The sequence below is a fragment of the Mesoplodon densirostris genome, chromosome 9 (genome assembly GCF_025265405.1).
Source record: "Mesoplodon densirostris isolate mMesDen1 chromosome 9, mMesDen1 primary haplotype, whole genome shotgun sequence".
Lineage (NCBI taxonomy): Eukaryota > Metazoa > Chordata > Mammalia > Artiodactyla > Ziphiidae > Mesoplodon > Mesoplodon densirostris.
Window position 1 is genome coordinate 28,535,824 of NC_082669.1, and position 11,590 is coordinate 28,547,413.

Consider the following 11,590-nt stretch of genomic DNA (forward strand, 5'->3'; position numbering starts at 1 on the left):
AGAATTAAGTTCAAAGCAGAACCACTACTTTCAGGAGTATGTGACAGCCTGGGATGGAACACGGCGCGGGGGTGGGTCAGAGGGCACGGCCGCGGTACCTCCTGGGTGTTCGGCGGGTCCCTGTTAAACCAACGACCGCCCCTCTCTCCGCCAGCCTCCCTAGACCCTCACTGACCCGGGAGGTAGGGTCGCGGGGCGGCAGAGACCAGAGGAGAGGCAACCGGCGGCGCGGCCGCTCCGGGTCGCCAGGGCCTGCTCCACTCAACGGCGCCGGGACGCGCCGGGACGCGCCGGGACGCACCACAGGCAGAACGCCGCCCCATAGTGCCCCGCGGCGCGCACGCGCAGGCGGCCGTTCCCAGCTTGCAGCCCAGCGCGGCGGCCAAGCCGGCCGGGGGCCGCCTCTGGCAGCCCCGGGCCGGACGCCCCTGTCCCCAGCAGCGGGGGCAGGATGGCGCTGAATTGGATCCAGAAGGTAAGGAGTCTTCCCGCCCTCAGGCTCCTTGCTAGTCCGAAGCGTCGATTCGCGAGCGGGGGTGGCGCGGCCGCCAAGTGAACGCAGCTGAGAAGGAACGGAGTATGGCCACACCTGCCACTAAGAGAAGCAGAACCAGCGCCCGCGCGGCCTTAAAAGGGCACCGCGCTGCGTGCGGGGCGGGGCGAGGCCACGTGCCTAGCGTGGGGCGGAGCGGGGCGAGCAGAGCGTCTCGACCCGGCACTTGGAACCAGCTGCGGACTCGCCACGCCTTGGGCCATGTGCGCGGGCTTCCTGGGCAGAGTGACGGCGGCGGGCCCCAGAGGAAGGAGGGTATGCTCTTGTCGGGGGGTCTGGAGGGCTGAGCAGAGGAGTCGAGTTTGGAGCTGGGCCCTAAGGGATGAGTAGGATCTCAGCAGGTGCAGAAAAGGGACAAGGGCATTAGTGGCCCGGGAGAGACGACGTGGTTGGGCTTGGAGCGGGGAGGGGATGACTGGGGTTTAAGCGCTGCTGGAGCAGGGGATGGGAGTGGGTGGGCCTTAGGGGCAGTGCTGGGATAACTTTTTTATCCTGTAAGTAATCGGGAGTCCTTGCAGGCGTTTAATATATTAACTAGAATTTGGAAAATGCACAACAGTAGAAGAAAGAAAAGGTATTTTCACTTCTGCCATATTTCACTTCTGTTTGTTGACATTCTAGCATATCTACTACCAATCTTTTACCTATACTTAAAATAAATTATGCTATATTTTGTATCCTGCTTTTTCATATAGCATTAAACGTGGGCATTTTTCATGTTGTGAAATAGTATTCATAACGGTAATTTTTTTTTTTTCCCAGTACGCGGGCCTCTCACTGTTGTGGCCTCTCCCGTTGCGGAGCACAGGCTCCGGACGCGCAGGCTCAGTGGCCATGGCTCACGGGGCCCAGCCGCTCCGCGGCATGTGGGATTTTCCCGGACCGGGACACGAACCCGCGTCCCCTTCATCGGCAGGTGGACTCTCAACCACTGCGCCACCAGGGAATCCCCATAACTGTAATTTTTAACATTAGCATTCCGTAAGTACATTACCAGTAACTTATTTAATCATTACCTGTAGTGAGTAAACACACTGGACATGGATGTCAGAGGGCAAGGCACTTAATCATTCCCACCCTCCGTGTCCACATATTTTTACAGGTGTTTTTTTGAGACTTAGATGATACATGTTTAGTACATGTTTGGCATATATCAAGTGCTCAGTATGAGTTAACTGCCCCTGATATTCTAAATTTTATATAAAGTAAATAATGCTGTAATAAGCATCATTGTGTGGTGAGCTTAGGCTTGATTGCCAGAGGTGAGATTGCAGGATCTCTAAGGGTATGGCTCCTTTTTAATAAACAGCCCTCCAAAAAAGAATGTTTTCGGCAAATTATTCTCTGAAAGAGGTCATCTGTCATCCTAGGACTTTGAGACAGGTGAATGACATGCTCAGATCTGTGTTGTAAAAAGAGCCTTCTGGCTCTGATGTGGCCTGGAGTGGGCCAGACACTGGAACAAAGGGAGAGTGAAAGTCCAGCAAAGGCTTCATCCGAGTGAATGACCATGGAATGGATACCGAGGCAAGAACTATACTTGGATGATGTGGAAGGGCAGAACTGACAAGACTTGAAAAAGAGTATGTGGTGAAAGTGAGAGAGGGAGGTGCACAAGATGGGTAGCTGGCTGGATGGTAGTATTACTGCCTGTGTTGGGGAATCAGACATTGTGAGGGCAGGGAGCAGGGTGCGGGAGATAAGGAGGGTAGGTTTGAACTTACATGTGTGAACATGTAGGCTGGTAAGATTTACAAAAAGGAGAACTAGGAGTAACAAGCTTGGACCTTGAGGATGACATGGGAACCGTAGATGTAAGGTAATTGAGGTCACAAGGCCAGGGAGAACTTTCCTTGGTAGGAACCAATAAAGGAAGTAAGCAGAGCTGGCTTCACCAGTATGTGACTCATAAGGTCTCACAGGGCCCCTTGTGAAGGACCCTGCCCTTGGTTTAATGCTGTGCAGTCACCGTCTTGAAATTCTCAATAATTTTGACCAAGAAACCCCGCATTTTCATTTTGCATGAGGACCCTGCAAATTCTATATCAAGACCTGGAAGAAACAGCCCACAGTGGTCAGAAGACATCACTGGGATGAGTTAGGAAGCCCTGGCTGCAAGTAACAGAGACCCAGCCACCCTTGCTCACAGAACTGAAGGTCCATAGAGCTTTGGAAGTGATTTTGGAGCTCCTGCTCTGTTTTTGTGAAATTCTCTGGACTGAGTAACTCTGGGCCCCAGAGCCCACTGGACATACCCTGGGAGACAAGGAGGCGTTGGCTTCCAGAAGTTCTCAGAAAGCCCAGCAAATCTTTTTTTTTTTCCTTTACCCCTTGTTATGAATCATTTCACATGCTCATTCTTGAACCGGTGGATAGTAAGGGGTGCAGCTCCTCTTAGACCTGGGGCTGAAGGTGAGTCTGCCTCTCCTGAGGGACTGGAACTGAACAGGAGCTCTTTAAGACAGAGGAAGAGGAGTGGATGCCAGCAGTATGAGGCCTGATCAGTAGGTGGCCTTGCACTAGCTGTCCCCTTAGCTCCCAACCCACAGCCCTTGCCAACCAACTTCATACCTTTTTTAAAAGATTTTTCCAAAGAGTTGAGTATTTGTGCATGAACGTTCAGTTTATTGATAAAGTATTTCCTTCAATTAAACAAGAATTCACATTTAAAAATCTGAATATGAGTCAGTGTAACATTTCTAAATGTCTTCAACAGGGACAGGAATTTATGTGGCAGCTTTATATTTATGTTTACATTAATGATTATTTTTTGCTTTTTAAGGTAATATGTATCCTTTAGAGAAAATTTGGAAAATACCCCAAAATGCAGTCTTTTAAAAAGTCATCTGTAGCCCCATGAGATAATTATGGTTAACGTTTTGATAAGATTTCATTCCAGTCTCTTCAGTGTGAATGTATGCTTCTGATTATCATAGTCACATGGTACATCCAGTTTTATATTCTGCCTTTTCTCCCTCTTTTTACCTTAATGTTGTTTCATGACTTTTACTCCTGTAGTCTTTAGAAACTATAATTTTTAATGATTACATAATACTTGATTTAGCTTTTCAGAAAAAGTTAACTCTTTTTCTGACTATGAATGTTAGTTGTTCTTCAGAGAGAACTTGGAAAATCAGGAAAGTATAGATAATACCCTATTTCATCTACTCTAAGATGAACTTTTTTTTTTTTTACATTTTCACATCTCTGAAATTGGGATGCTGCTTAAAATCGCTGTCAGCCCGGCAGCAGCTGTAACTTGGTTTTCACCATCTGTATGTGAAAGCCATGTCCCAGCAATGTATATTGAGGTTAAGTGCATTGTTGGTGTGTTGAGTAATTGCTTTAAAAATGTCTTCAAGAAGATACTGTGGGAGGGAGACACAGGAGGGAAGACATATGGGGATATATGTATATGTATAGCTGATTCACTGTTATAAAGCACAAACTAACACACCATTGTAAAGCAGTTATACTCCAATAAAGATGTTTAAAAAAAAAGATACTGTGACTTAATGCTGAAAATAAAAGCTTTTGTGGACACAGGCACAGAAGCAGAACAGTGGGGAGTAAGCTTTATACCAATGGAATAAATGTTGCTGGAGAAAGGAGTGCAGTTCTTTGTTTCCACGCCAAGCTAGCCAGATGCTTCATAGACCACAGAAAGGAAGGTTCCACCTACCCTCAGGTCGGTGAGGCTGGGTCACCTTTATTCACCGAGGTTTGTGCAAAGAGATGGTGTATTGTGGGCCTTTGCGGAATGGGTATCAATGGCTTGGAAGAAAACTCCAGAAGCAGTATAGTGGAGGACTGTTTAAGAATTGCCACATCATCATTGCCTGAAAGGCACAGAGGATGATCGTGAGGACATCCGTGACCCAGGGTTAGTATTGGACTCTAAACGGGAAGAATCAATTTATTTATTTCACTTGTTTTTCCTTTTTTGTGTGTGTGGTATGCATGAGTGATTGAAAAACAAAAGCATGTGCCCAGGTGAGCTTAAAGCTGAGTTTTAAAATAAAAGTTTTAAGTGTAAAGAATATTATATGATATCACTTGTGTGTGGAATTTTTTAAAAATGAGACAAATGAACTTATTTACCAAACAGAAATAGATTCATAGACATAGAAAACAAATTTATGGTAACCAAAGGGTAGAGGGTTGGGGGCGATAAATTAGAAGTTTGGGTTTAACAGATACGTACTATAAAATAAACAATAAGGACCTACTGTGTAGCACAGGGAACTATATTCAATATCTTGTAATAACATATAATGGAAAAGAATCTGAAAAAGAAAAAATATATATATGTGTAACTGAATCACTTTGGTGTAACCCAAAACTAACACAACATTGTAAATCAACTATACTTCAATAAAAAAAGATTTTTTCTAAAGATAGCAAGAACACAACCCACAGAATGAAGGAAAATATTTGTCAAATATCTGAAAAGGGACATGTGTCCAGAATATGTAAAAATTCTTACAACTCAACAATAAAAGACTGTCCAATTAAGAATAGAAAAAAAAAGAATGCATTTGGTCTTAGTTTAATTGCCAGTGTGTTTTCTTTCTTAGTTGTATATAAGATGGTCGTACATTGAATGAGATCTTGGATTCAGTGAAACAGTAACATAATTGAGTGTGTAACTATTTAAAGTGTAATGGTTTGCTTAACTATTTTCCTCTGGTAATCTGCTATGCTTTAACCTTTTCCCTTTTCAGGACTCACTTTTATCATCAATGTTATTTATAACAATAATTATTACACAATTTTAACCTGCCTAGTCCTTTACAATTTATAAAATATATTTTTTATGTGTTTATTGAATAGGTAAGAAATTCCCATGATTCAAAATTCAAAAAATACAAAAGGGTCTACAGGGGAAAGTCTCCCATCCACTCCTGTCCCCAGCCATCCAGTTTTTCTCCCAGGGTGTCATCAGTGTTATTAGTTTCTTCTGTACTCTTCCAGTACTAGATATCTCTACCCATTCCTCATTCTTCCTTTTTGTAATAGTAATGACTGCATCCTCTGTGCACTGTCAGCCTTGACTCTACTGGGTATACTTGGGAACGGTTATACACATTACGAAATTATAGCCAAACATTAGTGCTGGCTGGTTGGCAGGCACGTGTTATAATTACAACTGAACAGATAATTATACTGAGGCCCAAAGAGGTCAAAGTTATTTTCCCAGTGACAGAGCTGGGACTCAGACCTGGGTCTTCTAGACGCTATTGGGAAAACACAGGAATGCGATATATTAGTGAACTAGTTTCTTTCAAATCACACTGTTCTTCCTTGAAATGCCAGTTAGCATTTGAAACTCCTTGGTGCTAGTTGGAACCTGTCAGTTGAGACCCACTTCTGGGCCTTCAGGAATCATCAACTCTTAGTAACCTTTCACCACACCTTTTATGAGGTATATGCGCTCTAGGGACAGGGAACAGCCCACGTGAATGCCTGCAGGTGTGGAGAAACCTGCTGAGTTGGGGGGGGAATTGGCCAGTACTGCTAGCTTTTCCTGCCCCTGACTGCTCATCTGGTCTCTCTGGGATTTGCCTTAGTGCAGAGGGTATAAACAATCCCCTACAGAGTGGTAGTGGAGGTGTGGAGGACACAAAGCAGAGGGAAGCAGGAAAGGAACTGTTCTGAGGTTCCAGGAGCCATACTGCATTTTTGAGCATGTCCTCTGGTCCCCTCACATGACCTTAGTTGTTCCCCAAGCTCATTTCTGTTGTGACAACTAGCAATGCTGAGTACTGAGTGCTTACCAAGTGCAACCTATTTAGATACATTAGATACTAGCTAAGAACTGACCGGTGGTATACTGGTAGGTGTTTAAAAACCAACCCTCTGGGGCTTCCCTGGTGGCGCAGTGGTTGAGAGTCCGCCTGCCGATGCAGGGGACGTGGGTTCGTGCCCCGGTCCGGGAGGATCCCACATGCCGCGGAGCGGCTGGGCCCGTGAGCCATGGCCACTGAGCCTGCGCGTCCGGAGCCTGTGCTCCGCAATGGGAGAAGCCACAACAGTGAGAGGCCCGCGTACCAAAAAAAAAAAATGTCGGCAAAGTTGTAGTTAAACCGCAAAATCCCCATCACCAGTGTCTTCTGTTTCCTTGAGCCTTATGGAATTTCTGCTGACTCCTTGCTGTGGGCCCACCCATCTACAACAGGGAGCTTGGCTGATGCATGTATGTCTCCAGGTCTATGAGGCTGAGGCCTCAGGCAAGACTTGAGAAGCTGGAGGCCCTCACAGCAAGAGTGATGTGAGCAGCAAGCGTGCCTTCTCTGTGGCCTTTGTAAATGGTTAGGGTGGCAGGAAAGAGCACTGCTCCTCCTGTGAGCCACCTCGTACCGACCTGTGGCTGCCCCTCGTAGCCAAGCCTTACATGACAAGCAGACCACACTGGTCACTCCCCACCTGAGGGCCTGGGTCCCAGACCAAGGTCGGGACTGCAGCCCTCCCACCTTCCTGCTACTGACTGCTTACTCCCTGTTTAAATCATAACAGGGACTCAACTAGGAAGGTTTGGGTTGGTTGGTTGGTTGGTTGGTTTTTAATCTCTCAAGATGTGAAGTATTTGTTTACTGGATTCCACTTACCATGCAGCATAAATAAGTTTTCTTTTTAGGGCAGGAAAAGCAACGATTTCATTTCTCTAACTCTGTAGTAATGTGGCCATGTGTGGCTGGAGCAGAGAGATGTGATCCTGGTGGTTTTTAAGAAAATGCTTTTCTTGCTAATTGACACTTCTGTGGAGGAAGACTTTGAATAAACACCTATTCTTTCCTACTGATGGCTGTGGTCTGAATGATTGCGTCCCCTCAAAACTCCTATGTTGAAATCTTAACCCCCAAGGTAATGACATTAGGAGGTGGGGCCTTTGGGAGGTGAGGAGGTCCTAACGGAGGGCATGGCATTAGTGTGCTTATACAGGAGGCCCCCAGAGAGCTCCTTTGCCCCTTCCACCATGTGAGGACACGTGACGGCCATCTGTGAATGAGGAAGTGGGCTCTCACCAGATACCAGATGTACCAGTGCCCTGATCTTGGACTTCCAGCCTCTAGAACTGTGAGAAATGAATTTCAGTTGTTTGTAAGCCACCCAGTCTGTGGTGTTTTGTTACAGCAGCTCGAATGGGTGGAAACCCTGGGGGACACTACTGTGGCAATTCTTTTTCTTAATGTTGTTGACTCCTTCTAGGCAGTGGGCTCCGGAAGGCGTTTACCAGCATGGTCCCTCCACACTTGGGCCCAGATGCCTTCAGGACACAGCTGCCCTCAGAGTGTGAAGGACACTGACCATTTGGAGCCCTGCTTTCCTGCCCTGGATCTGTTATCCAAACGCACCAGGAGAGCATCAAGAAGTAAAGAAGATCTGAGTCTATCCACGTGCAAGAAGAGTATACAGGCTTGTGTGAATGACAGAGCAATTTGCTAAGGAGAGGAGAGAAGAGTCCTAGGAATGACCTGTGGAGACATCTCACATTCTCAAACCAAGGAAAAACCAAAAAGAGGGAGATGGCCAAAAGGAAATAGGAACTCAGGAAAAGCAGGAGTGGGAGGGAGAGGGGCGTGGACAGGATCTACACACAGCAGCCAGAGGGATATTTTTTTTTTAATAAATAAATAAATAAATAAATAAATAAATAAATAAATAAATAAATAAATTTATTCATGGCTGTGTTGGGTCTCGGTTGCTGTGCATGGGCTTTCTCTAGTTGTGGCGAGCGGGGGCTGCTCTTCGTTGCAGTGCACGGCTTCTCATTGCGGTGGCTTTTCTTGTTGCGGAGCACGGGCTCCAGGCACGCGGGCTTCAGTAGTTGTGGCGCGTGGGCTCAGTAGTTGTGGTGCACGGGCTTAGTTGCCCCGTGGCATGTGGGATATTCCTGGACCAGGGCTCGAACCCATGTCCCCTGCATTGGCAGGCAGATTCTTAACCACTGCACCACCAAGGAAGTCCCCAGAGGGACATTTTTAAAAGCATCCCTAGATCAGGGACTTTCCTGGTGGTCCAGTGGTTAAGACTCCATGCGCCCAATACAGGGGGGGCCCGGGTTCGATCTCTCGTCAGGGAACTAGATCCCGCATGCCGCAACTAAGAAAAATCCCACGTGCCACAATAAAGATCCCACATGTGGCAATGAAGATCCCGCGTGCCACAACTAAGACCAGGCGCAGCCAATAAATAAGTAAGTAAACACAAAAACATCCCTAGGTTATGTCCTCTCTGTTTAAAGCCCTCCAGGGATTCCATCACACCTAAGAATAAAGTCCTCCCCCTGACCCACAGGGTCCTACAGGATCCAACCCGCACCCATGCCTCCTTCCCTCTCTTTTTCTCTGGGCTCCCACCTCAGAGCTCCAGCACCTCTTGTTCCCTCTTCCTGGAACACTTCTCTCCAGATCTTCCACAGCTGGTCCCCCACCCTCCCACCCCCGTATCCAGTCTCTGCTCCTGTGTTACCTCTGGGAGGCCTTCCCTGATCTGTCAAGCTGAAATAGGCTACCACACACTAGAGCAGGAAGTGGAATCCTAATGTCCCCACCTTCCCACACCAGGGACCCCCTCAGCCTTCTTTCAGTGGAGCCTGGGTCTCCCTGCTCTTCCCTCATCAGTATGGATGGACCGGGTCACCACACTGAGCTGATCTAGTGCCAGAACAAAGAGACCTGCCTCTTTGGTCTGCACAGCCTGATTCAGGCAAGGTAGGGCCTCCCCCAGTTGACTAAAGTGTTGAAAAGTGCTCTCTAGTAGGCCTTTGGGATCTAGGACCCCCAGGCTGGGGACTGGCAACCAAGTGGATGAAGGAAACTGGCAACTAGGACGTGTTTAAATAGGAACATTCCCAGGGAAAGAAGAGAAAACAAAGACACGTGGAGCCAAAGAAAATAAGGAACAAGAACAATACGGCTGTCTGTGGGTTGAACTCCCCTGGAATATGGAGGCTAAAGGAACTGGGGTGGATCAGAAAGTCACCTGAAGGTCAAGTCTGAGGAAAAAAATGACAGCAGAGATGTTACTGAAGACAAAAAAAAGACTAGAAATCGGGAGAGCTGGGAGGCCTCCATTTACTAGAGTTCATTTTTCCGATGCAAACACATTAGCAAAGTCAAAGTGGAGAAACGAGGAGACCTGTACACTGCAGAAGATCCAGGGTGGTTGGGGAGTAAGGAGGGCCATAGACAGAGCTGCTGAAGGCAAGGAGTATTTGGCCAGGACCGAAGGTTTCCCCGGGGTGAGACCAGGTAACTGCTCTGCCCATCAGAGAGATGTCAAGAGTTTCAGCCTGTAAGACAAGCAACAGTGATGTGAACAGAAATGAAAATGGACATAACAAATGAAAAGTATTTGTGCCCAAATAAGGTTTACAAGCCCTTAAATGCACAGTCCAGACCCCAACACCTTAAGATTTTGGTAACTGATTTGGCAGCAAAATCTGACCTGAACTGCCATGAGGCTATTTAGAGTCTTTCTATAACCCATTTAACTGATTTTTCAGACGTCACTGCAGAAAAAATGAACACGTTTGATTACCAGACTCTGCTCGGGTTCCTGTGGTAGAGTTTATAGAGTATAAAGGGTATATGCGATATTTTCTTAAAGCTGAACGACTCTGAATTCCAAAGCATGGAATTCTAAGGGGCTATGGGACTGTGGATCTGAATTTTAGGGAAGTGGGGGAGTTCTCTAGGGCAGAGAAGGAAGCTGTGAGCTGATGTGGGCCGGACATGTGTCTCTGTTTCCCTCCAGGTAGGTCAGTCATAGTCAGGTGCAGGTTGAGGCATGGTGGGCCCCTTCCATCAGTCAGCCAGGGCCTGGAAAGAACCAGGACCTTGATGGAGCAGGACCGTATGGGGCCTTCCCGGGGCAGACACCCCGCCCCTGCCACCATGTCCTCTGCCTGCCTCTTGTCTTTAGAAAAACTTTAGCCTCCTAGGCCTTCCCTAAGTTCCAAAGAATAAATTTAATCAGAGAAGTGAGAAAACGCAGAAACAAAGGAAAACAGTCAAGCAAGACAAAATAATAATAGTTTAGCCACTAAACAAAGTCAAGGCCCTTTACTGCCTCCTCAAAGGCTATAGATATTATTTGGAGCCATATCCTTGAGCTATTTTTTGCAGATACTGAAGCCCCCACTAGGTGGAAGAAGTTGACTGCGTGCCGTCCACAACCCAGACTCGTTGGAACCAGAAGGTTGACCATGTTGATTACCGGTTACCTCATCACCAACCAATCAGAAGAATGTCCACGAGCTGATCACACACCCTTCAGTCCCCTTGCCTCACCCTATCTTTAAAAATCTTTCCCTGAAAGCCAGCGGGGGGAGCTCAGATCTTTTGAGCGCTAGCTGCCTGGACTCCTTGCTTTGGCGCCCTGCAATAAATGCTGCACTTTTCCTTCACCACAACTTCACGACAGTAGATTGGCTTTACTGCACTGGGGCCAGTGGACCCAAGTTTGGTTGGGTAACAGGACCAGCACGGGGCAGGTTCTCATCTCTCCTCCGCCACCGCATCCTCTACCTCACTATAAAATGCAGGTGAAGTCAAAGAAACACGACAGCACTTTGAGTTAGGTTTGTGACAGTGTGACCATCACTTAGTGTTCATTTTTATTCTTCTCATTAATTCATGCCTGCTTCATTCATAGATAAAATTTCTTTTGAGGGTCCACACAGAGGGTCGGGGGATCCCGTGCCTGTCATGAATCCAGGATTCTCAAGCAAGTGCTTTAACTGCAACAAGAGTTGAAGAATAAAATGCACGATGCTCCGTGAGTGCAGCGAACAGGGGACTGGGTGGGGTCCCTCCGCCGGACCCACAAGGCGCGCCCGGGCTCGGCGGGACAGAGCACGGGGACGCGCAGAAGGCCGCGCCCTCCCTCCATCCCCTCGTCCAGCTGTCTGCAGACCCCGACCCGCACGCGAGCCCCGACTCCCCACAGCCCTCTAGACGCCTAGCCAGCACTCTCCCGCTCCCGCTGGCCCCGCCTGCACCGCTTCCGCTTCCGGCGGTCGGGGCGGGGCTT

General features: G+C 47.6%; 1 protein-coding gene across 1 annotated transcript in view; it reads right to left on the reverse strand.

Moving 5' to 3' along the window:
* URGCP (upregulator of cell proliferation) overlaps nt 1–88 on the reverse strand; it is a 69,082-nt gene extending 68,994 nt beyond the window's left edge. Inside the window, exon 1 of the mRNA XM_060107712.1 lies at nt 1–88. The gene's annotated coding sequence lies outside the window, so the exon portion shown is untranslated.
* Nucleotides 89–11,590: the final 11,502 nt, after the last annotated feature.